Genomic DNA, 23500 nt, shown 5'->3' with positions numbered 1-23500 from the left:
GCCTAGAGTTCATCAGATGTGCTGGCACTGAGAGGAACAGGCCTGTGTGCAATCACGGTGTGTTAGGTGAGACCCCCTGACATCTGAAAGGATGCTTTTCCTGGGCCTTCCTTCCGTGAAATAGATGCTCTGTGTGCTAGTTAATCACATAAAATAACTGATTCCCCTACAATGCTTGCCTCTCTTACCATCTCAAGCACAGTTTTAAGGCATCTAATATTTCTGTCTTAGCGAAAATGTACAGCTGGGTTCTCCATCTTTATGCAAGTGTCATGGATATAAGGCTGACTCACAGGAACTTCTGAAAATCTGAAGTTCCCCGGAGTGGAGACGCCACGCCAAAACCGTGAGCGCGGTGAAATCAGGCAACAGTGGCATGCGCTGCGTTTCCCTAGGGAGAGGCCCACATCTTTGCCAAGGAGGAGCACTTTGGGGAAGGTGTTATTTTGAAGTTCACGGATGCTGAGATTGGAATAGACACGTGGGGCCCACCAGGCCCCTCTCCACTTCAGCGCTCTTGCCTCTCTGTGACACCCATGATTTACAGCCCTCCCCGGGAGGCCAAGGACCTGGGTGCTTTCTGCCCTAATTTGCTGTCAGAGAGATGTTTGTTTTTCCCCAGGAACTTGGTAAAGTCTAGTGGTTTCTCCCAGAAAACGGTTCCCCTTCGCCTTGACCGCCTGTGTCAAAGGATTTTTTATTAAAGCGGAAATGGTGATGTCTCTCACTAATTAGCTTCAGACATCTCAGTGATTAAATACTGAAAAAATTCCCTTTGTACGGAAAACTGTAATTAAACATTACAGGGAAAGCAAATTGTCCACTGAGTGCCACGCTTTCATCTTCAGCTAGTTCGTTTTCTACACGGGCGTCTGACTTGGCCTCGCAGTGGATCCCAGCCCTGCTGGTGCCCTGCTGCACAGAGATGTAATTACAAAAACAAACGCTCAGAGACTGCATGTAAAAGCGCGCATTGGCATCTCCTTGGCACATGATCACATTGACATGTGAAGCCAGAGGAATTTTTTTAAACCAGATAACTATTAATTTTATATGACTTCCAGAATAATATTTATTATCTTCTCTGCTGGAGCTAACCAGCCACCCCAATTTCTCAGTTTCATTATGTATGCATTTGCCCGATACAAAATTAAGTGAAGAAGCATCTGCCTATTTATTTACTGAACACCCGCAGCTCCCTGGGCACGGGGCAGCCAGATGGAGTAATAGAAGAGAAATAATAATTCTGCACATAATTAAATAACTGCTGATGGAATTTAGGTGGCAAGGAAAAGAGAGACAGAGAGACAGGGAGAAGGTGAGTCTCTGATAGTCTGAAGTAAAGTGTGTCCACCTCTGCAAGGGGAAGCAGTGCCGGCCTCCAGTATCTGATGCGTTAGTAGCTCTCTATTAAGATGGATTTCCCAGAAATTATCATTCAGATCGAAATCCTGGCATTTTGATTTGCTTAATAATCAGAGTGTGAACAATTCCTTCAGCCCATGCCTGAGAGCACACGTGGCCCTCCTTGAGACGTCTGCGCTTGTGTGAGATGTTTTCTAAGTGCTCATGATGAGCGTCCTGCGGGCGTATTTATCCTGAAGCGGGGCTGGAAGGGCGGGAGGCTTTCCCCCGTGTGCCGTGACCAGCAGGCATCCTCCAGCCACTGCAGGAAGCTCTTTACCAAAAAGCCTTGATTATGTCTGCTTGAACTGGTTCATTGTTACCGTATGAATAATGCATCTGGGTCTCTCTGGTGGGGCCGTGTGTGTCTGCTTCCTACCCTCCTCCAGAGCTGAAGACAAGGGTGGACCCAGGCACTTCCACTGCAGCTCCGTTCCCGTCCCCATGGTGGTGGACAGTCTGGTCCAGTCCCTGGCTGGCGCGTCCACCCGGTCTCCGTCTCTGCACTCGGTGTTTGGCCTCGATGACAGCTGTGGCCTCCCGTCACCACGGAAACAGCCTCCGCCCAAGCCAAAGAGGGACCCCACCACGCGGCTGAGCGCCTCCTATGAGGCTGTGAGCGCCTGCCTGTGGGCTGCAGCCAGCGACTCGGCAGGTGAAGGTTAGCTTCGGGAGGGAGGGAGGGAGGGAGAGAGGGGTCCACCCTCGGAGGGAGGGGTCCGCCCTCCCCCCCCCCCCGCAGGGAGGAGCCCACCCCACTCAGTCGCAGATGCTTGACTTTCTTCCAGCCTTGGAGTGCCCATGGCAGTCATGTTGCCCTAATATATTTTTAATAAAATTAAATCCATTGTCGGCTTGCCAGGGGCCCTTTAATCATTAAATATAAATAATATTTATTCAAATCTCTAAGCCTCTTAGGGAAAAGCTACTTATGTATCATTTCTTTAACTCTTATCCCAACTTCAGCATTGAATGAGGAGCCTCAAACCAGAATCATTCAGAAAGTCTTATGGTAATGCTTAGGTGGAGAGGTAGAAAAAATTCATCTCTTTGGGGAGAAGAGTACAAGTGTGTGCGTTTTAGCATCGCTGGTAACAAGGACAATGACAAAAGGGGAACATGACGTTAGAGAAATCGTCTGGAGGACAGTCTTCGGGTGCATAGTGATGGCAGCTTGGGCAGAAAGCGAGGGCTGTCCACAGAAACACGCCTTTCTCCCGTTCTCCCAAAGGACTCCACAAACCAGGAGGGATCCGGAGTCCACGCGGGTCGTGCACACTCCCTGAGAAAGCAGGCTGGTCCCATTTCCACCAGTAGTACTTGCAGACCAGTGCAGTGGATTTACAGTGCAGATCTCAAAAAGATGGGGAGAAACAGGAGACTGGGGGGCATATTGGGGAAGGAAGACCACATCTCAAAGGCTAAGCCTGATGAGATGGGAAAATGTGAAATAAAGACTCAAGACGGCATGAGAAATGGAAAAAAAACAATACCAAAAAAAGATCGAAAGTTGCACTGTATGGAAGATGGAGGCCACCCAAACCTGAACACCAAATAAACCCTAGGTTTGGATAAGGAGGCCTCAAAATACCCAGGAAGTCTAAAATTGCTTTCGGTTTGTGTGCACAGGGAATGTTCACCTGTCCTAGAGTTGAGATTTCGGAGAAATTCAGGTGCCAGTGTGTCACATAAGTGTGAAAGGAGAGAAAATATTGAGTATAAAGTTGAGTTCTCTCATGTGCAGCCCCAAAACAAAACAAAACAACCCCTCAGTTTAAAAAAGTCACTCCAGAACCACAGGAGATAAAAATCTATATAAAAGCAAATGACGGGGGGGGGGGAATGGTTAGAAAGAGGAAGCAAGAAAGGCCACAGGTGTGGAACGCTGAGACTCCAGCTACTGCGAGAAGGCGCGGAGCTCCTAAGGCTGCTGTTTACAATGTGTTATGTGACCACTAGACTTGCAAGACTTCTGTATAAATTGCAGGTTCTCAGAACCTCATTTCAGCTCCCATGCGGCTCTGAGATGCTCTGGGTGTCTCCCCGCCCAGCCCCACCCAGCCCCGCCCCAGGGGATGTCACACCTCGGAGGCTGCTGTTGGTTCCTTCTTCAGCATCTGCTGCATTTGTCCTTCCTCCTCATCCTGCTTTCCCTGCAGCCACCCACGCACCTCCTGCGGCTGCGGGCGAACTCCTGCCTTTGGGCATGTGCTTTAAATGGGCCTTTAAGGATAAAAAATTCACCTGATTGATGGGATGGAGCAGGTGCGCCGGCTAGTTTTTGTAGCTTCGGAATCAGACTTAAATTCAGATCAGCAGTGCCCTGGATTTCAATAAACAGGTCGTCAGCAGTGGCTCTGTTCCCACCTTCATGCTGAAGGTGTCCAGAAAGTCGCAACTAACCACTTGTGCCATTTAAATTTAAAATAGTTAAAATTAAATAAAATTTAAAATTTAGTGCCTCAGTCCTTAGTTCCAAGTACTCAACAGCTGCAGGTGTGGAACTTCCCATCCTGCCAGAAGGTTCTAGCAGACAGCACTGATTTCAAATTCTTATTTCTATCACCAGGGCAATGCTGAGTTTTTGTTTTTTTTTTCCTGCGCCTAGTAACAGGTCCCACAATTATCCTTCTTCTGCAAAAGTTAGGGAGGAAATCTGTTCATTGATAAAAATGCTCTGTGAACACTCCTCACAAGAACAAGAACCACCAGTAGAGTTCAAGACCTTTTCCTTCACAAGTAAAACTGCTCATCCCTTCAGAAGATTGTCAGGTGAAAAGAGATCCGCGGAGAATGAAGGCCAAGAGTCTTGGAGGAGCCCGTGGTCAGGGTGCGTTGCAGTCCAGCCCTCCACACGCACCTCTCTCTCAGGTTTTCATCCAATAAACACGGAGTCGTAAAGCGAGGCGGGCCGGTGGGCTTGGGTTTTTTTCACTATCTTTGCGCCTGAAAAGCTGGAACCAGTTTTATGGGCTGGTAAATTTTAACACTTGTTTGCAAACTATTAACAAGCTGGAGCCAACTATTTGAAAGTCTGATTTTTAAAAGTCTGGGGTTGCTCTTTGCAAACGGAGACAAGGAAAGGAAGACCAGGGTCCCCACTTCACTTTTTCTTTGCCAGGGAGCTCTGAGCTGGGAGCTTTTCTAGAAAGTCGAGTCTTTAAATCCAGCGTGCTGGCCTTCTCCCCAGCACGGCGACGACTGGATGGTCAGGTTTCTCTTGGGCAGCTGTAGGCTCCAACATTGAACCCTGGCCACGTGACCTCCTCACTCACCCTCCTTCACGCTCCAGTAGCCCAGCCCTTACACATAACATCAGAGGAGGAATCCATATTTTTTCATCACTGTGCAGCCTCCCTGTGCTCCTTGGCGCTCTCTTCTCCATGCTGTCACTCCGCTTCTGTCATAATCCGTGTGGCCATTTTTCTTCCCCCTGGTCTCCGAGGCCCTCGGGGAGAGGCCAGGCTCGTGGAATACACTGAATTCATACGTGTTGAATGGACAGATCGTGAAACAGACAGTCACGTTCTCCTGTTACATCCAGTGACACGCTCTCAGGGCAGCGTTCAAGGAGAACCTCATTTCTGTCATATTTCAGGTGTTAGATGAAAATATAAAGGGGCTTCTGTGAAAAATAAGTCAGCAAACATGAAGGGTTACACTTTGGATCTTGCCAAATTGTGCTCGTTTTGATTGATTGATGAGAAGCGAATTCTATTTTCATGAAAGCAGTACAAGAAATATATTTCTCTAACATTTATTTATTTGTTCTTAATGAGTATTTATTAAGTGCCTACTGTGGTCCAAATGCTATTCTAGAATAAATATATAAACAAGACAGTAAAAAAAAAAGGAAGCTAACAGTATTTCCAAATTAAGCCACACAGCTAACCCATTCTTGTACTTATGTATATAAACTGTGTTTTGCGGGAAATGGAGCTGTATGAATATTTTCTTGATATACAAGCTTCTCTTTTCTTTTTTCTCACATATTTAATATGCAGACATCTCAGTCTGAGTGAGAAGGGGCCCCGATAACTCGTGTCTTGTTACAAAGTCACTGACACGCCTTGGCAAAAAATTCAAAGGGGAAGTATTTCGTACAAGAAAATTTTTATCTCCTAACAGAACTTAAAAATGACACAAGTCATCACACAGTAACTCCGGTAAGAGTCAAGTTTAAGAAATAATGAGAGGGCTGAGAATGTGGCATTTGTCCCTGAAGTTACTGTCAGGACAGTAAGACTTGCCTAAAGGTGGTCTGTGACCATGAAATATCCACCTGACCCCATCTCACTGACATCATCAACTCGTCCCAAATGCTTTGCCCGTGAGTCTTAGGACTCAAACAAATTGTTAAGAAAACTCTTCATGTGAATTCATTTTGAAGAGCCCTTAAGTGCATACTTGCAAGTGAACAGTTATCCAGGGCTTGTGTGGACACACGCACGCACACGCACACACGCACACGCAGGCACACAGGAACAGCCATGAAGCCAGATTAGGCTCTGATTCTCTGACTGTGGTGGTCTCATTCTGGCTGATGCAGAAGGAAGCGCTCCAGGTCCCAGCCCAGACACTGCAGCTCGGCAGTCATGGGGTATTCCAGGAAGTGCGCTACCCACACTCTGTTAGGCACCCCAGGTGACCCGATACCGAGGGACCCCAGACCACGCTCTGCAGAACTCGTGATTAATTTCCGGTTCTGTGGTAATAACATGATGATGGTGGTGACAGCTGACACTTGCTAAGTGTCTAATCTGTGCCAAGCACTATGCTGAGTGTCTTCACTCCCTAGAACTACCTGATGGAGAGAGACTGTCATCCCTCTCCAGATGAGGATGTTGAGTCAGGGAGCAGTGTGTGTCCTGTCCCATGTCACACGCCCGAGCTTTGGACCCAGGCAGTCAGATTCTAGAGAGTCTGTTTCTCAACCACTTCCTGACAAGCCATGCTACTTTCATTTATAATCATTTAATACAAAAAAAACTTTTGTCTGCATCTAAAGCTTGCCTTGAGGGAATATCATATCAGCTATCCATTGTTGCTTAACACAGCCTCCAGACTTAGATATCTAAATAAAATGTCATCACTTTATTATTGTCTTAGGTTCTGGGTGTCTAGTGAGCTCATCTGAGTGGCTGTCACTCAAGGTCCTCCATGAAGCTGCAGGTGGTGGCTGGAATCGCCTGAAAGCCAGTCACTTGCATCTCTGGTGTCCTAGACATCTGGGGACTGGGACTCCTGGGCCATTTCTATGTCTAGGTGGCTCCTCCACTTGGTTTGAGTAGCCTGGCAGCTTCAGGGCAGCTGGACTTTTTCTAAGGAGAATCAGTGAGTCAAAGGCACATGCGCCAGGAAGGAGAATGCCCCAGGCGGGAACTGTATTATCCCTTATGAACCAGCCTTGGAAGTCAGGCGGCATCTCTTCCACCACTTCCATCCACCAGGCAGTCTCAAAGGCACATCTAGGCTTTAAAAAGTGAAATAGATTCTACCCCTTGGTAGGACTGGGAACATACTGTGGTTTTCAGAAAGTACAGACAGTCTCAGTCCATCCTCTGGACAAAACAATTCACATCCCACCTAAATATAAGAGGCACTCACGCCACCCCTCCCCCAGAGCCTCAGTCCATCATCACATCAAGTCAGTCCAGGGCCCAGATCACACCATTGAAATCAGATCCAGGTATCCTGGCTGCTCGGGTAAAGCCCCTTAGGTGGAGGCTCCCCCAGTACTGTCCCTAACTCTCTGAAGACAAGTTACCTGTTCTCTACACTACTTTTTGTTTGTGCCTTGATTAGGATGTAGTCCCAGTGTCTAGGAAGTGTTTTCCATAGCAGTTAGGGCCATGCTCTGGAATCTTGGCTTGCCTTTGGATATTATTTCCTCACCCACAAGAGGTGACTCCTGTTTGGTGCTGGTAGTTTTCTCAGCTTGACTGCTGCTCATAAAATTTTAAAGCACCGTAGCCTCTTTATTTTGTATTAACTCTACCCTTTTCAAGGCATAGCTGATACAATTCCTTTAAAAGCTTTGTGAGTTTCCTATGAATCAATTTATAATCCACTTCATTAGTCAAAAGCTACATCCACAAATCTTTTTAAGATAATCTCTTCTCTATGTTTTTTTTTGTTTCTTTTTTTGTTTGTTTTATTTTGTTTTTGTTTTTTTTTTACCTGCAAGGTTTCTGTGGGGCAATACTCTTGATATTCTTAGAAGTCCTGTGGTTTTGTTACTTTGAAAGGGTCCAGTGAAGCGCCACCTTAAATCTTTCTGAGGTCTTAATAAAGGGGTTTATAGTCACCTTGGCTTCATCTTTAGATCGTGTTTCCCTGAAAATGCCCGAGATTTATTCTCTGCTTACAAATCATTTCTTAACTTCAGAGCTTTTTGCTATCTGGATGGCCTGGCAGTGAGAAACAATTTTATTTTCAAACTCAGAAAGTCCAAACTCCTTTATAGTTAATAGTTCTTTCTTTAGATTATCTGTTTTTCTGTAGGCAGCTGGGAGAATCTAGGGGGCCGCTTTTACACCCTAAAAACCTCCCTACTTACATCATCCAGGTCCACAGGTGTGTCATCCAGTTCCCACTTTACTGCAGGTGACAGTGTTGCTAAACTTTCCACAAAGGTGTAAAAAGGCTTATGTTTCCTTCAGGACCCAGTGTCTTCCTCACTTTCCTTTAAACCTCACCAAGAGCTTTCCTGAGGGTCACGCTTCTGCTAATAGTCTCTTCAAGACTCCCCTGGTCTCCATGACCCTGTAATAGCAACATTACAATTGTGTCTGGTTCACTGGCTTTCTGGAAGAAGCTTACGAGTGGCTGTGTCTTAGCACGTTGAAAGCCTGGGGTAATGCTCTTCTGTGACAGAATGTGCAGTTTGGGTATTCTGTGCTCTTAAAAGTTGGCTGCTTTGGGGGAAACCCTGAATATACTGGCATTCAAAGATGTCCCCTGAGTTAGAAAATGAACTGTGTCCTTTTCCATTCTCACTTGGAGGGCTGCCGTTTGTTCCATGCTTGCAGGGTGTCAGCATCTGAGCTCAGCCCTGACATGCAGTGTCTGTTTTACCTCTGAGAGAGTCACTGATATCACCCCGTTATGCATGACTGCACTGAAGCCTGGAGAGATTTGATCAAGACCTCTTTTTAAATTGTAATTTGCACCAGTGCCATCCCTGCAAACACACACAAACACACAATTCTGTGACCCTTTATGGCCAATGGTTCCCACTTCATAGTGCACCCTAACATGCTATAGTATTTGCTCATTTGTTCTCTTTACTTCTTTTTTATTGTCTGACACACCTCCCAGTGGGGCAGAGGAAGGCGGGGCGCACTTTCTGTATATTCACTAATGTGTCTCAATAAATACCAGCTAAAGGCATGCCTAGAATGATACCAGCTAAAGGCATGCCTAGAATGCCATAAAAAAACAGCCGTAGTGGGACGTGAATCCAAGTCTATCTGATTCCAAAGCCTTTCTTGTTAACCCTCAGAGTGGAGTTGTCACCCCAGAAGTGGAGATGGGACTCCCATCACATGTGCAGTCATCATGAGAGAAAACTCCAGCTGCCCTGAATCACTCAGGAACGCAGCACAGTTAGACGTACTTATTTATATCAAGAATTCCTACAGATTCACAAAAGACCAAATTTGTAAAGTAGTTAAAGATTTTTGAGAAGTTTTGATATTTCAGTAATTTTCTAAAATTAGCATCTCAGTGTCCAGAGAAATTAGATTTAATAAAATCTTCCATAATTTATAGTAAATAAATGAGAAAGAGAAGTCTTTTAGAATTTTTTAACTTAAACATGAATAAATGTTTTGAGTCATATTTAAATAGTCTTTCTGCCTCTTTGAAAGTTAGTTCATACTAATAATATTATGCTCATTTGTTTTCTTAAATACTTTCCCTTTTTTCAGCTTAAGAAGTTCTCACTTAAATTCTTTAATATTAGCCTCTTCACTTCCCTGTTAAAGCTGTTAGGATTCAAATATATTAGTTAGTGGTGAAACTCGCCCTTGGCATAATTTTAACAAGGTCCTTTTTGGAAAACTGGTCTGTCCACGCACGTAGCTGTCGGCGTCGGTGTTGGCTGTGTTCGCTTCAGTCTGAATGATCGGCCGAGGCGTCTCCGCAGGAGGCACCCACCGGGGCCAACTCGCTGCGCTGCTTGTCCTCCCTAGGCTTCCATTTCCTCGTCTCTGAAATCGTGAGGATGGGGCAGCCAGTGGTCACTTAGTTCTAACCTGCGGCAGGCCCGAGCGCAGGTGCCAGCAGGTGCCAGCAGCAGCGCGGCCCCTCCCTCGCCCGCGGCTGGCCTTCCTGGGCCTGCTTGGGTCCCCCCTGGCGGTTGTCCTGCAGCTGCACGATCAAATCTCGCTCTCCTCTTGGCAGCGGCGGGCCGTGTGGGGAGACCTGGGCCCCTGAGGTGGAGGGGCGCAGGCCGGGTCCTCGGGGTCGGGGGTCCCGGCGGCTCCGCCAGCCGGGCCGCCTCGCACAGCCACCCTCTCTGTCCCTCGCGCAGGCCTCGCCCGGCCGCGGCCGCACAGCGATGACTACAGCGCCATGAAGAAGATTCCGCCCCGGAAGCCCAAGAGGAGCCCGCACACCAAGCTCAGCGGCTCCTCGGAGGAGATCGCGGGCGCGCGGCAGGGCGCGGCCGGGGCCGGGGGCGCGCGATGCGGAGGGTCCGGCCCGCAGCGCGCCCGGGGGGTCCCCGCGTCCCCCGCGCGCGAGCCCGAGCCCGAGCCCGTGTACATCGAGATGCTGGGCCGCGCCGGCAGCCCCGAGCAGGCCGAGGCCGTGTACGAGGAGATGAAGTACCTGGCGCCCCCCGACGACCCCGGCGGCCGCGGGGTGGGCGCCTCTGCGGCGTCCGCGTCGCCGCCTCTGCCGCGCGAGGCTCGCGGCCCCTTCCTCCCGGAGGACGGCGACGCCGGCAGCCCCGCGCCTGGGCCCGGCAGGGACGCGTGCGACATCCCCGCGCCCTTCCCCAACCTGCTGCCGCACCGGCCCCCGCTCCTCGTGTTCCCCCCCACCCCGGTCACCTGCTCCCCCGCGTCCGACGAGTCGCCCTTGACGCCCCTGGAGGTGAAAAAGCTGCCGGTCCTGGAGACCAACCTCAAGTACCCCGTGCAGCCCGAGGGCGCCAGCCCCCTGTCCCCTCAGCACCCCAAGAACCCCAAGGGGGACGGCGACCGGCCTGTGTCCCCCGGCGCGCACAGAGCCTCCCCGCCCCCCACGCCCCGGCCCGCGCCCCCCCGCCGCCCCCCGGCCGCCCGCACACTTCACCTTGGTGCCCGAGCCCGGCGTGGGAAGGCCCGGGGTCCCCGCAGACCCGCCCAAGGGCCCCCCGAAGCTGGACTTGGCCCAGGCGGGGGCGCCCTGCAGTCCCTTCTCCAAGATCCCCTACTCACCTGGGAAGGCGGCCTGGGCCGACCACAGGAAGGCCCACCCCGGCGCCCCCTCCCCGGTGCCCTGCAGCCCCCCGAACTCCAGGCCTCTGGGCAGCCCCCTGGACGAGCTGGCCAGCCTCTTCAACTCGGGACGGAGCGTGCTGCGGAGGTCGGCGGCCGGGAGGAGAATCCGCGAGCCCGAAGGTGAATCGCGCGCACTGGGTCGTTAGGTTCCTGGGTCTAGGTGTGCGGATGTCCGCTCAGATCCAATTTAAGTCATGTCTGAGGTGATGGTGGTGGTCGTTATGAGCAGATAACGACTTAAAAAGTCTTGTGCAACCCGTAAGGCCAAGGAGGTAAGAACGAGTATTTCTGTTTTGTAGATAAAAGTTTACCATCTGAAAATACGTAGCGCTAAACTGGGTTTAACGCAGCCTGTGACTTGGTAAGAATTAGACAGAGCAAGATTCAGCTTGAGCCACTGATGTCTGGTTCCTAATAATACTCATTTCCAACATGGACACGGCGTTTTTGTGACACTGTGGTGCGGGCCCCTCGGCTGTGCAGTTCGCAGTTGCCCCTGGAGTGTCCTCCGTCTCGTTTCCCACCTCGCTTCCGCTTCAGGTTCCTGGGTTGACCGCCTGTCCAGTGACTGCCTTACACTCAGGACCACTCACTTTGTATTGTTTTGAACGAATGATTTTTTTTTCTTTTGCTTGTATACCGCACTCAGAACGCTTTAACTCAGTTCTGTTAAATCCGCATCTTGTCCTAAGCAGCTCAGCCTAACGCCTGGTTAGCCGTTGACAGTCCAGTCAGGTGAGCTCAGGGCTAGGCTGCGGCGGCCGGAGGCTGTTGCCTGTGTTACAGAGTGTTTCTTTAGTGTCCCTGTAAAAGCGGAGCTTACTGAGCAGAAGAATCCTCACTGAGAGCTTTCTGCTCATCTCTTGTTTGTAGTTAACCACATGCGACAACGAGGCCTTTGTGCCAAAGGTGCTGTTTGGTCACAGAGTCTCTTAATAATCATAAAAAAGATAGTCATCTTCCAAAAAACATCCTAAGTCTTTTATGCAAAAAGTTGTCCAATGTTCTGTGTTTCAGGGAAGAATTACATCAATATAAAGTGTCTTCTCTTTAAGGAAGTTGTACCAGGTCCCTCAGTCATGATGCCATTAACCCGAATGTGGATGCCAACTCTTAACATCTGCATTTTACAGAGGTCGGGAGCTTCAAAGCGAGGAGGTTAAACACCTTCCTTAAGGTCAGGTGGTAGAGTGGAAATAAAAATTTGACTTATGACGTAATGTTCTGTTGTAGACATTAGCCTGCTCTTTCTCCTAAAGAAAATAACAAATACGTTGGCTTTCCTCATTTGAGGAGGTCCAAAAACTCCGGCAAATCTAGAAAACATTCTGAATAAGTGAAAAGTAGGTCAAAGCTAAGAACACTTAGCAAATGAATGAACCACCTACTCCCTCTTACTCTTCAGACAAATCAACTAATTGTTTAGCTAACAATTTCTTCTTAATTATAGGCCATTAATAAATGAAATTGTCCTTGTAAGCAGGAGATTGTTTGAATTTCCCAAATCATGTGTTTCATTCCAATGAACGACATGGAAATCTAAGGGAACAGCATTAAAGGAACAAATTAATATTTGCTTTTAGATATATATATGTATTTTAATATATGCTTATTAAGACCGCATAAACCTCATTTTACTATAGATGGGAGTTGGGTGAATTCACCTTGGCTCTATTCAAGAAAGTGAAGTTACTGAATTTCTAGACATGCGTCATGGTTTGGAAATCCCTAAGTCTAGGCTCTGAGCAGAGTGGGTTACAGGGAGGCCCCCAGGCGGGGTGCAGGGACGTGCTAATCATGTTTCCCGTGGAGGCTCTAGCCAGCATTTGAGAACACACAGCCAAACCTCAAGAACAACATCATCGTTAGTGCAACTCTAAAATTACGAAACATCTATTTTCCTACCGTGGGCTTTTACAGAACGTTCTTTATTTTGAAAAGATTGACTTGAGCCACTTAGGATTTTCTCACAAGTAGACGAATTGGCAGCACCTGCCCTGGCGCTGCAGTCAGAGACCAGGTCAGCCCCATGGGCCAGGCGTCGGGGGTTCCAGCAGTGCAGCTGAGAACTCTGTGGTTCTGGATGGTCCACGGCGAGCGGAATACGCTTCCCAGCTTGCAGGCTGTATTCTCACGGGATGGGCAGGTTTTAGAATGTAAAAGGGGCTTAATAAGAAGACATGGAAGAAAAAGATAGTCTTAACATTGGAGCTGCTTATATGATTATTAAGGTTTACACCATTTGATCCTGAAGCCAGTAATCCATTTCTTCTGAATGAATTGCGTGGCTGTTATTAATGATTTACTGTCGTCTTGGGACTCCTTTCCTTTAAAGTTCTAAATCTTCTACCTTCCCTTCTTTATACTTAAAGAGATTTGTCTTTTCACCTGAAATAGCTTTCTTACCCAAGAACCCAGTGGGTGGCTAATTCAGCCTCAAGGCACCTAAATTAATTACAGCTCATTTCTTGGATATTTGTGAGATGGGGAAATTGTACTGCACGTTTGCAGAAGGGTTCAAAATATTCCCCTTGCTTCTTTGGAAAGTGACCTTGAGGAGATTAAACTGCTCCTTCTTACCCTGCTAGAGATATTCCAGTTAAAATATTCAGGAGGGTGAACTGTGGGTAGGAAGTGAGGGCCTTTGGTGTTTAATTCCACTCCATAGACTTAGATGTGGGATTCTATAAACACGATGTTTCTCAAAACAGTTCATTCTCTATAGACTCTTGGATATTCGATTTGAGGCACACCAAGTCACAGAAATTCCAAGAATCCAGGATGCAGATACAGAAAAATGGTGATTGTGCAGGTGGTAGGTGTGTCTGTAACCTGAGACAAGTCATACAGCAGCAAGTCACAGAAGTGCCCGCTCTGCCCCAGGCATCATTTTAATAACCTGCTTAATTCTCGCAAGACTAAACGCTGTCTGCTGCTAGTATCCCATTTGACAGATGGGATAACTAAGGCACAGAGATTAAACTTGCTCAAAGTCTCTTTCCTTTGAGAGACATAGCCTGACTTGAATGCAGTGGAACGTGTTCCACAAACTCAAAAATGCCATATGTGTCTTTTACAGCCCATGGGTGTATGTATACAATTTTGGAATACTGTCTGGGGGCCACTTGGCCCTTAAAAGTAAGAACGACTAAGTGTTAAAATTGTCTATGCCTTTCTGTTTATTCTGTTCATTCACAAAGTGTTTTTCAACTGATTCTATAATATGATTGATGTTCTTATGCTAATTATTGATAGTTGCTCAGTTTCAAAAATTATGAGACCAAATTCAAATGAAGGGGGAGAGTCATTGGCTTGTTTGGGCCACCAGGGTGTGCCATTGCTCCAAATGGCACTGAGGCAGCTGGTTGTTTATCTGGAAGGAGAAATAAAATGAGTCTGTTATTCTGGACCTAGTGAAAAAGATCAGGATGCACAGACATTGACAGAGATGCGGGCCCCCTCGGAAATCTGAGAAGAAAGTGGAGGAGCTTGATTTGCAGAATACTCTGTAAAAGACAGTATTGTATTACTTTCTGATACTGTGTGTGTTTAGTTTATATGATGTACAGAGGTAGTTAAAAATCATACTGACAACAAAATATGTACACACAATATTTCTTTGCATATAGTAGGTATTTATTAAATGCATTTGATGAAAACCTACCTTTAAAAAAGCAGTTTGACTTATAAATATATCTGATAAATCTAGCCCTTGTGGCATTTTTACTTAAAAAAAACCACTTAAGCCAAATGGAAATTACTCCTAATTTCAAGCATTTTATTTTATTGCATTAACATTCCAAATAAGAGTGTTCTGAGTTTTTAAATCAGAGTATTATATAAATGAATTTTTTTACAGTATGATACTTGATTCCATAAAGCCATTTACTTTAAAAAGAATTCTTTTTAAAGTTGGTTTTATGGAAAATTTCAAACACATTTAAAAGTAAGGAGAACAGACTAACGAACTCTCTCTAGGGCCAATTCTGTCTCGTCTTCACTCCTGCCCAGTTCCCTCTGCCGTCATCAGATTGTTTTGAAGTATGTCCCAATGTCAAATCAATTTATTAATAGATATTTATAAATATTTTATTATAGAAGTCCTTTAAAAAATAAAATATTTATTCTTAAGTCACTGTAATTAGCATAGACCAATCAATCCGTTTGAGCTTCACGGATGTGAGATTTCTGCTCAGGATGGAAGCCTGCCTCTGGACACTGGAACATCGTTTTTCATGATATAAACAAAATAATTCTCAGGAGTGAGCTTCCCCTGCAACAACAGTGGCCGGCAAGCTCTCCCACAGGGACTTCAAGAGGCTCAGAGCACAGCCCCGGCCGTGGGCAGCCATGCAGACCACTTTCCCACAACAACAACAACAACAACAAAAATGTGGATTTCTAAGTATCGCATCCAAACAGAGCTAAGTACGAAATGTCAGCATTTCATCGGACATATAGTTGCATCTTAAATCAATATTTTATGAGGTCTTGATGTTTGTCTGCCAAATTAAGCACAATTACTTATGCATTGTTTAGTTACAAGAAGATGCTCCAGAATCACCACAATATCACAGAATCACAGGCGGAGACCTACGGTCCGCTCAGGGATAGTGTCGGTAAACTGCCACTCTCTGCTCCTGGTGTTTGAAACAGAAGTTTCGACGGTGTCTTCACTTAATCTGTGATGCAGTCTAATGAGATTGCAGCCTGAGAACTCGGTCCTCCGTAGGCAAATCTCCACATCCCATAGCGGGATGCAGGGCTTGCCGCCCCGGAGGCTTCGTGCCGCCTCGCCGGCGCTGCATCCTGTGCCGAGCCCTTCCCCTCTCACTCCCCACACGCTTTGCTTTCTCTCCATGGTGATTTATTTGTGGGGAGGGCGGTAGCCGGAGGCTTCAGGAAAATTATAGAGGGCGTGGACGGACAGGCACATAGTTTACTGATGTGTTGTGGGGTGTTTTCCTGCCTCGCATGAAGATCTCCCTCCCCTGAGAGTGAGGAATGCCTCCGTGTTCTGGAGCCGTTTGAAATCAACACGAGATTTCCCTCATTTTCCAAATGAGCAGGTCTTTGGGCAAGTCCTCTGCTTGTCACTCAGTGGACGCCAGGCAAGGATGAGCCAGAGAAAGGTGCTCCCCCCACCCCGGCCCCCGCCTCCGCCGTGTGTCAGTGAATCTGAGCTTTGACGTAAGGAGAGTCACTCTCTCTGTGAGAAAAGGCTTGCTTCACCCACGTCCTGGCCCCTCCGCGCTGACGGACAGCATCTGAGTTTGGAAATCTCAGCCGTGCCTCGCCACGTCTCTGCTTCCCCAGACGTCCAGCACACACAATACTTAGGCCATCTGCACTTGGACGAGAGCTTTCCGCTGGTGTAAGCTGATCAGCAGCCAAACTGACCTACGTTAGGAGCACAAAGCTCTTGGTCCTCTGTGTTAATTGGAAGTTTTTACAAAAGAACCTACGCTTTGTTGTGAATGTTCATGAGGTTTTTTTCTCACACTTTACAGCGCCTTCTCTCAGGAATTCACACGGGGAGATCGTGCAACCAGCGACCTGTATTAACTTGTACAGCGGACTCCCTCGCAGTCATCCAAGAAGCATCTACTTAATGCGAGTGCAGGGCTTGCTACTGGGAACCAAAGAAGAGAGAGAATCGGCGTGCCCTGCCCTCTCACAGACACCGGGGGACAGCTGGGTCCACCCCATTTCAGTGAGGGACAGTCTAGCAGGAAGCGGCTTTACCTGGGGGGCCACAAACCATTCGTGGGGCCGTGGCTGAGCCCCAGGCGGCCTGGGGGCCTCGAGCTATGCTTGTTCCTTGTTTGGGGAGAGACTTCACAGGCTTCATCCGATGCTCACAAAGTGTCGGCGACCTGGGTGGAGTGCAGGGCCCTTCCCTGCAGCAGACGGGCACAGGTGGTGACGGCGGCTGGGAGGAGGAGTGCGTTGCCACTGTGGAGTCTAGGAGAGCCCGGTGCCAGGGCCGACCTCGAGCAGGACAGGTGATGCGTGAGGATGGTGGGGCACGGAGTTCCCCGGGTGCAGAAGGAAGGGTTAGATATGGCAGCCGGAGTTGCTGATGTGGGGTGAGCCCTGCCCCTGAATGTGTGCTCAAGGTACCTGGTCCTTTTAGCTGGGAGCATGAGACCAGAGAGGGCTACTGGTCTGCATGGACACAGACCAGGTGTGTTTTCGACCTGGACACTTGGCGGCAAGACCCGGCATCCTCTCGCACGTTCCTCTTCTGTCTTGCGAGCATTCAGCATTAACCCCTGGGGTCGCTCCTACAGAGCCGGCCGGGAGCCAGAGGGCGAAGGTAAACCCAACGGAGGGCAGCAGTCCTAGGTACGTGCGTGTGACCTCCGACAGCGGGAGGTGCTCAGAAGCACCACGGAGCGCGTGGTCGCGGCACTCTGTGAACAGCTGACATTTGTAAGTGGCTCTTTCCTGTCGGCCAGCGTGCTGACGTCCCTTGTCCCTGGGTCCTGTCTCCGAGACCAGCGGAGCAGGTGTCAGCCTCCCCATTTACTCATGAGCACTCAGGGACTCGGAGGGGTTAGGTGGCTTTCCCATAATCGCAGAAACTAGTCATTCCCAGGGTCAGAAGTCAAGCACGTCCCTTTTCTCCCAAACCCTGGATTCTTCCTATTAAGCATTCTTCATCTCCAAAAACAAACAAACAAACAAAAACCAATTAAAATGTAGGAATGATGCAAAGGCCCTGTCTCAGGAAGTCACTCCCTTCTGAAGGTAAACGTGAACTCCTCACCGGGAGATCTGGGACGAGGGCACAGAAAACTCAAAAAAAGCCACATGCAGCTGCTGGGCATGCTCCTGAGGGACATGCAAGGGCCGTTTTCACCTGAGAGGAGGTTCTTTCAGTGCCGCTTTTCTATAAAACCTCTCCGCTCTCCTGTCGCACAAAGCACCCGCTTTGGGTCAGGGACGCACAGCACACAGGCTGCGTCAGAGTACGTCCTCACCTTCAAAGACCGGCTCCTGGCCTTCTGTCTCCCTTTGTCTCAGCCTCCGTGAGGGCTTGCTGGGCACAGCGCCTGCCTACAGGGAAGCGGCCACTCACGGAGGTTGCATTCTTTGCAGAGTGCCCACCCAGCGCCTTTCCTGAAGGAAGTATTTGACTCTGCAGGATGTGAGCGGCCGTCCTGGTCGTGGGGCATCTCAGATGCCTGCTCAGGACCAGCCGGAAGGTAAAGGTGTAGCGACCCTCACCTCGTCCCCGGAGCCGTGCTGAGGGCCGCAGGGTGGTCAGCCGTGGTCCTCGGCAGCTGCCGGGAGCAGGGCGGGAGAGCGGACACACCCAGCGTAGCTCTCCTCGTCCATCTCTACGGCAGCTTCTGGTTTTCTAAATTATGTGGTTGCGGAAGCAGAGAGATAACAGTGAACTTAGAAACACGGCTGAATGAGAAATTAGTGTCGGGCCCCGACTCAGAGCCCTGCAGCACATGTTTGCTGGGAGAATCTTCAGCTCTTCAGGTCTCCTGAGCTGGGCACCTCCACTGGGTCCTGCTACCTCGTTATTCTTGGAAACCCAGAAGCAAAACCAAGTGGAGAGTTGTGACAATTAAATATTTAGATCAACTGATCAAAACGTTACCCTCTGAATAGTGTGAGTTGTCTGGGGAAGTTTCCTTAACACATTGGCCGTGCAGCTGCAGCTGGTAGCACGCAGCCGTCCCGGGGACTCGCATCTTGCATAAATAGTTCTTCATCTTGAGATGAGCCAAAGGAGGCTGGGGAGCCGGCGCAGCTGGGCTGTTCTCCGAGGCCCCGTCCGTGGGAGGAGACTCCATTGTACCTGGAAATCTGGGGGAAAAAGGCAGTCTTTTCAGAAGCGGATTATTTTTCATAACCAGGAAATATTTTTCATACCGTCAAGCCGTTAAAGCAAGCGGCCATTGTGTACGGTGGGTCTCTCTGCTAGATTCTGAATTAAACTCCCACTGGGGGCTCCGAAGAGAAACCCAGGGCTTTATCCTCTAAGCCACTCGGAGACGCTCCGTAAGCAAGTTAATAAAGACCTTCCTGACCATCTGCATCTCATTCTTGCCACATAATACAATGTCCTGGGGTTTCCTTCCTTTTGTGAAGAAATGCTTGGAAGAGACATGGTGCGTGGAATGTTTTCCTAAAGATGGGCTGGCTTGCTACCCTGTTCTCTCCTTCCATATGAGCACTGGAAGAAAAAACCCTGTTTCTTAATTACCTAAGAGTGTTTAGGTCCTTTATGCCAGTTGAGTCATTTTTTATGATTAATTCTCAGATTAGCCTAGAAAACTCCACACCATCTGAGAGTGAGCTCTCTTTGGGGTCACGGTACCCAGTGCGCCATCCCAGGAGCCAGCAGTCCCCCTCCTACCCACCCACCCACCGTATGCAAACCTTCTCAGACCCTCTCTTAGCCTGGCTTTCTCTCCTTTCTTCTTTTGATTTCTCCTCAAAATCTGCAGTTTCATACTTAGTGTGCATTTGCAATTACTGGGCCATCGCAATTTCACGTGCAGTGAATACACGTTAATTGTAACAGGACAATAGACAACAATCTGGTTCGGTTCCTCCCATGTAGATGATGAGGTCCTGAAATAGGCAGGGCCCAGACCAGGCAGGTGCGAGCTGGACGTGCGCTGACATGCGTTTCCAGCGGAACACTCCCTTTGCCAGTTCCCGGGGAGGCCGTGCATCGCCCAGAGTCCTGCAGAGCCTCCAGAAGAGCCACTCCACACCCAAACTCCACTCCGGCTCATGATCAAATATACTCTTCCAAAAAAAAAAAAAACCCACAAATGTCCATCTTAAAGAAGGGAAGGACTGACGGGTACATCAGAGGTCCCACAGGAAAAATTCCCAGGCATGTTTGGATCTGGGTTTTATTACTCTCTTTGATGTGGAAAGACCCAGGAGGTAAGAGACGGAAGACTTGAGCAAAGCAATGGGTGAAAACTGCCCCTCTGCAGGCATTTGCATGTCACTGAAAAGCAAAGTAAAACTCGCAGCCCTTAAATGACTTCCTGAAGTCACGTTTGTTCGTTTGTTCGCTGAAGTTACCTTTGCTTAATTCCAGTTCTCAGGTGAGGCCACCAGCCGATGGGGCCAGGCTGGTTTTAGACGCAGGATGAGGGGGTGGCATATAGAGCACAAAGGACTAGTTTAACATAGGGTGACCCCCACAATACTTCTCCCCGTTCACTTTATCTTTTTTTCAAGTAAATGACTGATGCTCAGTGGCAGATCTGTAGTGCAAAAAGAGTGATTTTCAAAAATTTTTCATGAGAATTGTATTAACTTTATTTTGTCTCTTGGTATTTAACCACTTCTATGTGTGGCTCGGAATGGGGCCCCTCTTGGAGTTTTAACAGATAAATTGCTTTAAGAATAACTCCTTCAGTCCTTTATAAAGATGTAGTCTGCACTCGCTCCATTTCAGGGACACTGTCGTCTGCTCCCATCTTCACATGCTGTCCTGGTGCCTTCTGGGCATCCCTGTCTCCACCAAGCAGACCTCAGCACAAACTGAGATGTGGCTGCATCACTTACGTGTCGTACAAGACAGTCAAACTCTGATTGCTGGCATTCATTTCACTGATGGCGTTGCAGCCACGGGGGGAGTCTCCTCTGCTCACTTACTCAGGCTTAAAATCACGTCTGATGGACGGAGGCTGGGATGCTGACATGGGACAGCGGCACTATGCTTCTAGATGATGGGGAGGGATCAAAAAAATGTCTTTTTAATCTGATGATCATTAGAAAACTCAGGGATGTGGTCCAGCTGCCAATCAGAGAGCATTCCCCTTGCTGCAGGGATCGAATCCATCCTAGGAACTCTGTAATGATTTTAGGGAAGACGGTCCATTTTTTAGATAATAAAATCATTCTATGACATGGCCGCCAAGACATACAGTTCTTCTCAGAATTTAAACCATCAGAGGTTCACCTCAGGCAAAGAGATTCAACTCGCCGTAGAATTGTGTGTTGCTGTTTGCTACCTGCCTCAAGTTTTCAAAAGGTTTTGGAAAAGTCATTTAATAAGAAAGGGGAGCTTCATTCATCTGTTCAGAAAATGCATTGAGGGTCTGTTTTGCGCTGGGCATTGTAATAAGTTGTATGGATTTTAAAAGTGAAATACAGGGTCTGCTGGGAAGCCGCTCACAGCAGGGAAACATGGAAAATCCAAGGCACCAGGTAGCGAGGGAGGAAGTGAGTGAGGACACCATTCATGTTTCTCCAAACACTGCCTACCCTTAATGCCTGTGAAACACTGCATTTTTATTCGATTCATGCAACTCTCTTTCGTTTTAAAATGTTTACTGTGACCCACTACACTGATTTCCCAAATATGACTTTGAAACACTGGTCCGGAGGGTAGGATTTAGATGGAGGGGTGACGAGACTGTAGGCAGACCCCTCCCTCCGGCTGAGGCAGCGTGAGCTGCATCAGGACTGTGAGGAGGAGGGTTCAGAGCAGGGCAGATGCCATCAGTAAGTGACGCTTGGGGGAGCGACACCAGGGTGCGTGGAGAGGCGCTTCTATGTTCATTTGCATGTAAACATGTATACTTCACAAATGGTTAATGAGAAACGCTTACTTGCAGGCGTTCGAGGAGGGGACCCCATCTCCTGGCTGGCTCGGGGGGTCTCCTCCTACAGCCCGGGGTGAAAGGCGGGCCCACGGGAGACCCCGGTCAGCCCTTTCCCACGGGGTCCCAGTGGCTCATCCATCCTGAGTAACTGGCATCCGCGCTGTGACAGCTCCCGGGAGACTCAGTCACCTGCACGTAGGGATGGAGGCCAAGGGAGTTAGAAACGCCAACCAGTCTGCCCAGGGAGGGACCCAGTCGCAGGAGCCAGCGGAGAAGGAGGCACGCGGCTCGAGGAGGCTTCGGACAAGAACTCATGTCTACAGAGACATTTCAATGTGTGACGGAAGGCGCTGCGGGCTGGCAGCCAGCCACCGTGGGCAGGGGCTGTCCCGAGGGGGCAGGGGCCCGCCACACGTTGTCACCCTGCAGAGACGCCCCTGCCCCAGGCTGAGATGGCTGCTGTCCTGAGCCCCCGCGGTCCCCAGTGTCCTGCCCCCCAACCCGTCCCCTCCCTTAGGTGCTGACACAGGGAGAGGCTCCCAGGGCCCCGTGGGCCTGGGCCTCTGCCCTCTGGGCTGTGCGGTATTTGAGGGCGGACACATTTGTGATTAGTTCTGAGCAAGACTCGACCCCCACCACTGCCTTCTGGTTTTTGCCTTTCGCTGACCTCCCTGGTTGTCCCTGAGCGCGCTGCAGTGCCGTCAGTGAAATGAATGCCGGCAGTCAGAGGCTGCCTCGCGGGACACGTGAGAGATGCAGCCGAATCCCGGCTTGTGCTGAGGCTCACGTGGTGGCGACGGGACACCCGGAAGCCCCCAGAACAGCATGTTGTGACAGAAACAGAAGGCAGTGCCCCGAAATGGGGCAGATGTAGATTGTATCTTTCTCAAGGGCTGAAGGGGTTATCCTGAAAGCAGTTCGTCTATTAAAAATCCAAAAGGGGCCCCATTCTGAGCTCCACCTAACGGCGGTTAAATACCAAGAGCCAAAACAAAGTCAACACGATTCTCATGAAAATAAGCACATAAATAAATAAATAAATGAACAAGCCGCCTGGTTCTAGAGGGATCTGGGCCGGGCTGTTGGTTTTCCCCGAGGGAGGATGTAGAGGCTGATGGGAGTGCCGCAGGGACACCTACTGGGGTCTTTTTCAGGTTGGGGCTGTCCCTAGCTGCCCATCCAGGCAACACCCTGCAAGCGTCCTGACCATCGGGAGCCCCCGATGGAAGGACAGGAGCACCGTGCTCTCCGCCTGTGCTTTCTGGGGAAGGAGGGGAGGAGCCACCCTCCCGAGCCAGGGCCGCTGTGCAGGTGCTGGGTCCTGGGGCGCTGGGGTGCCCGTGGCCACGGGCACAGGGGGAATGTAACAATAACCGCTGTGCAAACACCGTGGCCCGTGCGATGAGACGTGAGGAACGGCTCTCCGGGCCGGCTTGCTGTGTGGATGCTGCACGTTCAGCTGTTTTGGGGCGGGCAGGCTGCAGGGGAGAGAATGGCGACGGGCTTTCCCTGATGGCGGCCGGGGCAGCAGAGGTGGGCTCCCAAAGATCCGGCTCGTCAAACTGAAAGGGAACTGGCGCAACAGAATTTTCTGTGCCTTTTTGGGTGAAAAACCTTATTTATACTGACAGGCATTTTTTAGCTTTACTATGGTGCGTTCTTGCCCTGCTCAGCACATATGTTGTTGAAGATATCACTCTATTTCCTGCTTCAGTTGGTGTTTTTAGCACAAACCATCTCTGAAGACTTGGCAGGGGAGGGGGTGGCAGGCGCTGAGGGGAGGGGCAAGGGAGCACTCCCGCCCCACCCGGCTCAACCCCGAGGATGCGTAGTGAGGGGCTTCCTGCGGAAAGGATGCTTCAGACACGAGCTCAGGAGCAGTTCTGAGCCACTCAAAGGTGCTGACTCCAAAGAGGATTTTAGGAAGTAGAGAGGAAAGCTGGGGTGGGGGTGGGGTCTAGCCTGCTAAGAAGCAGGGCCGGCGATGACATTTTCTCAACCTGCCCA

General features: G+C 49.3%; 1 protein-coding gene across 1 annotated transcript in view; it reads left to right on the top strand.

Moving 5' to 3' along the window:
- The first annotated feature begins 16439 nt into the window (after positions 1-16439).
- Positions 16440-23500, top strand: part of LOC140694444 (unconventional myosin-XVI-like) — a 48730-nt gene continuing 41669 nt past the window's right edge. The window contains exon 1 of the mRNA XM_072957693.1: positions 16440-17243. The gene's annotated coding sequence lies outside the window, so the exon portion shown is untranslated. The remainder of the gene's footprint in view (positions 17244-23500) is intronic.

Source organism: Vicugna pacos, unplaced genomic scaffold, assembly GCF_048564905.1.
Source record: "Vicugna pacos unplaced genomic scaffold, VicPac4 scaffold_21, whole genome shotgun sequence".
In the NCBI taxonomy this organism is placed as follows: domain Eukaryota; kingdom Metazoa; phylum Chordata; class Mammalia; order Artiodactyla; family Camelidae; genus Vicugna; species Vicugna pacos.
The sequence above is the reverse complement of the archived record's forward strand: the minus strand, read 5'-3'. Positions and strand labels throughout refer to the sequence as shown.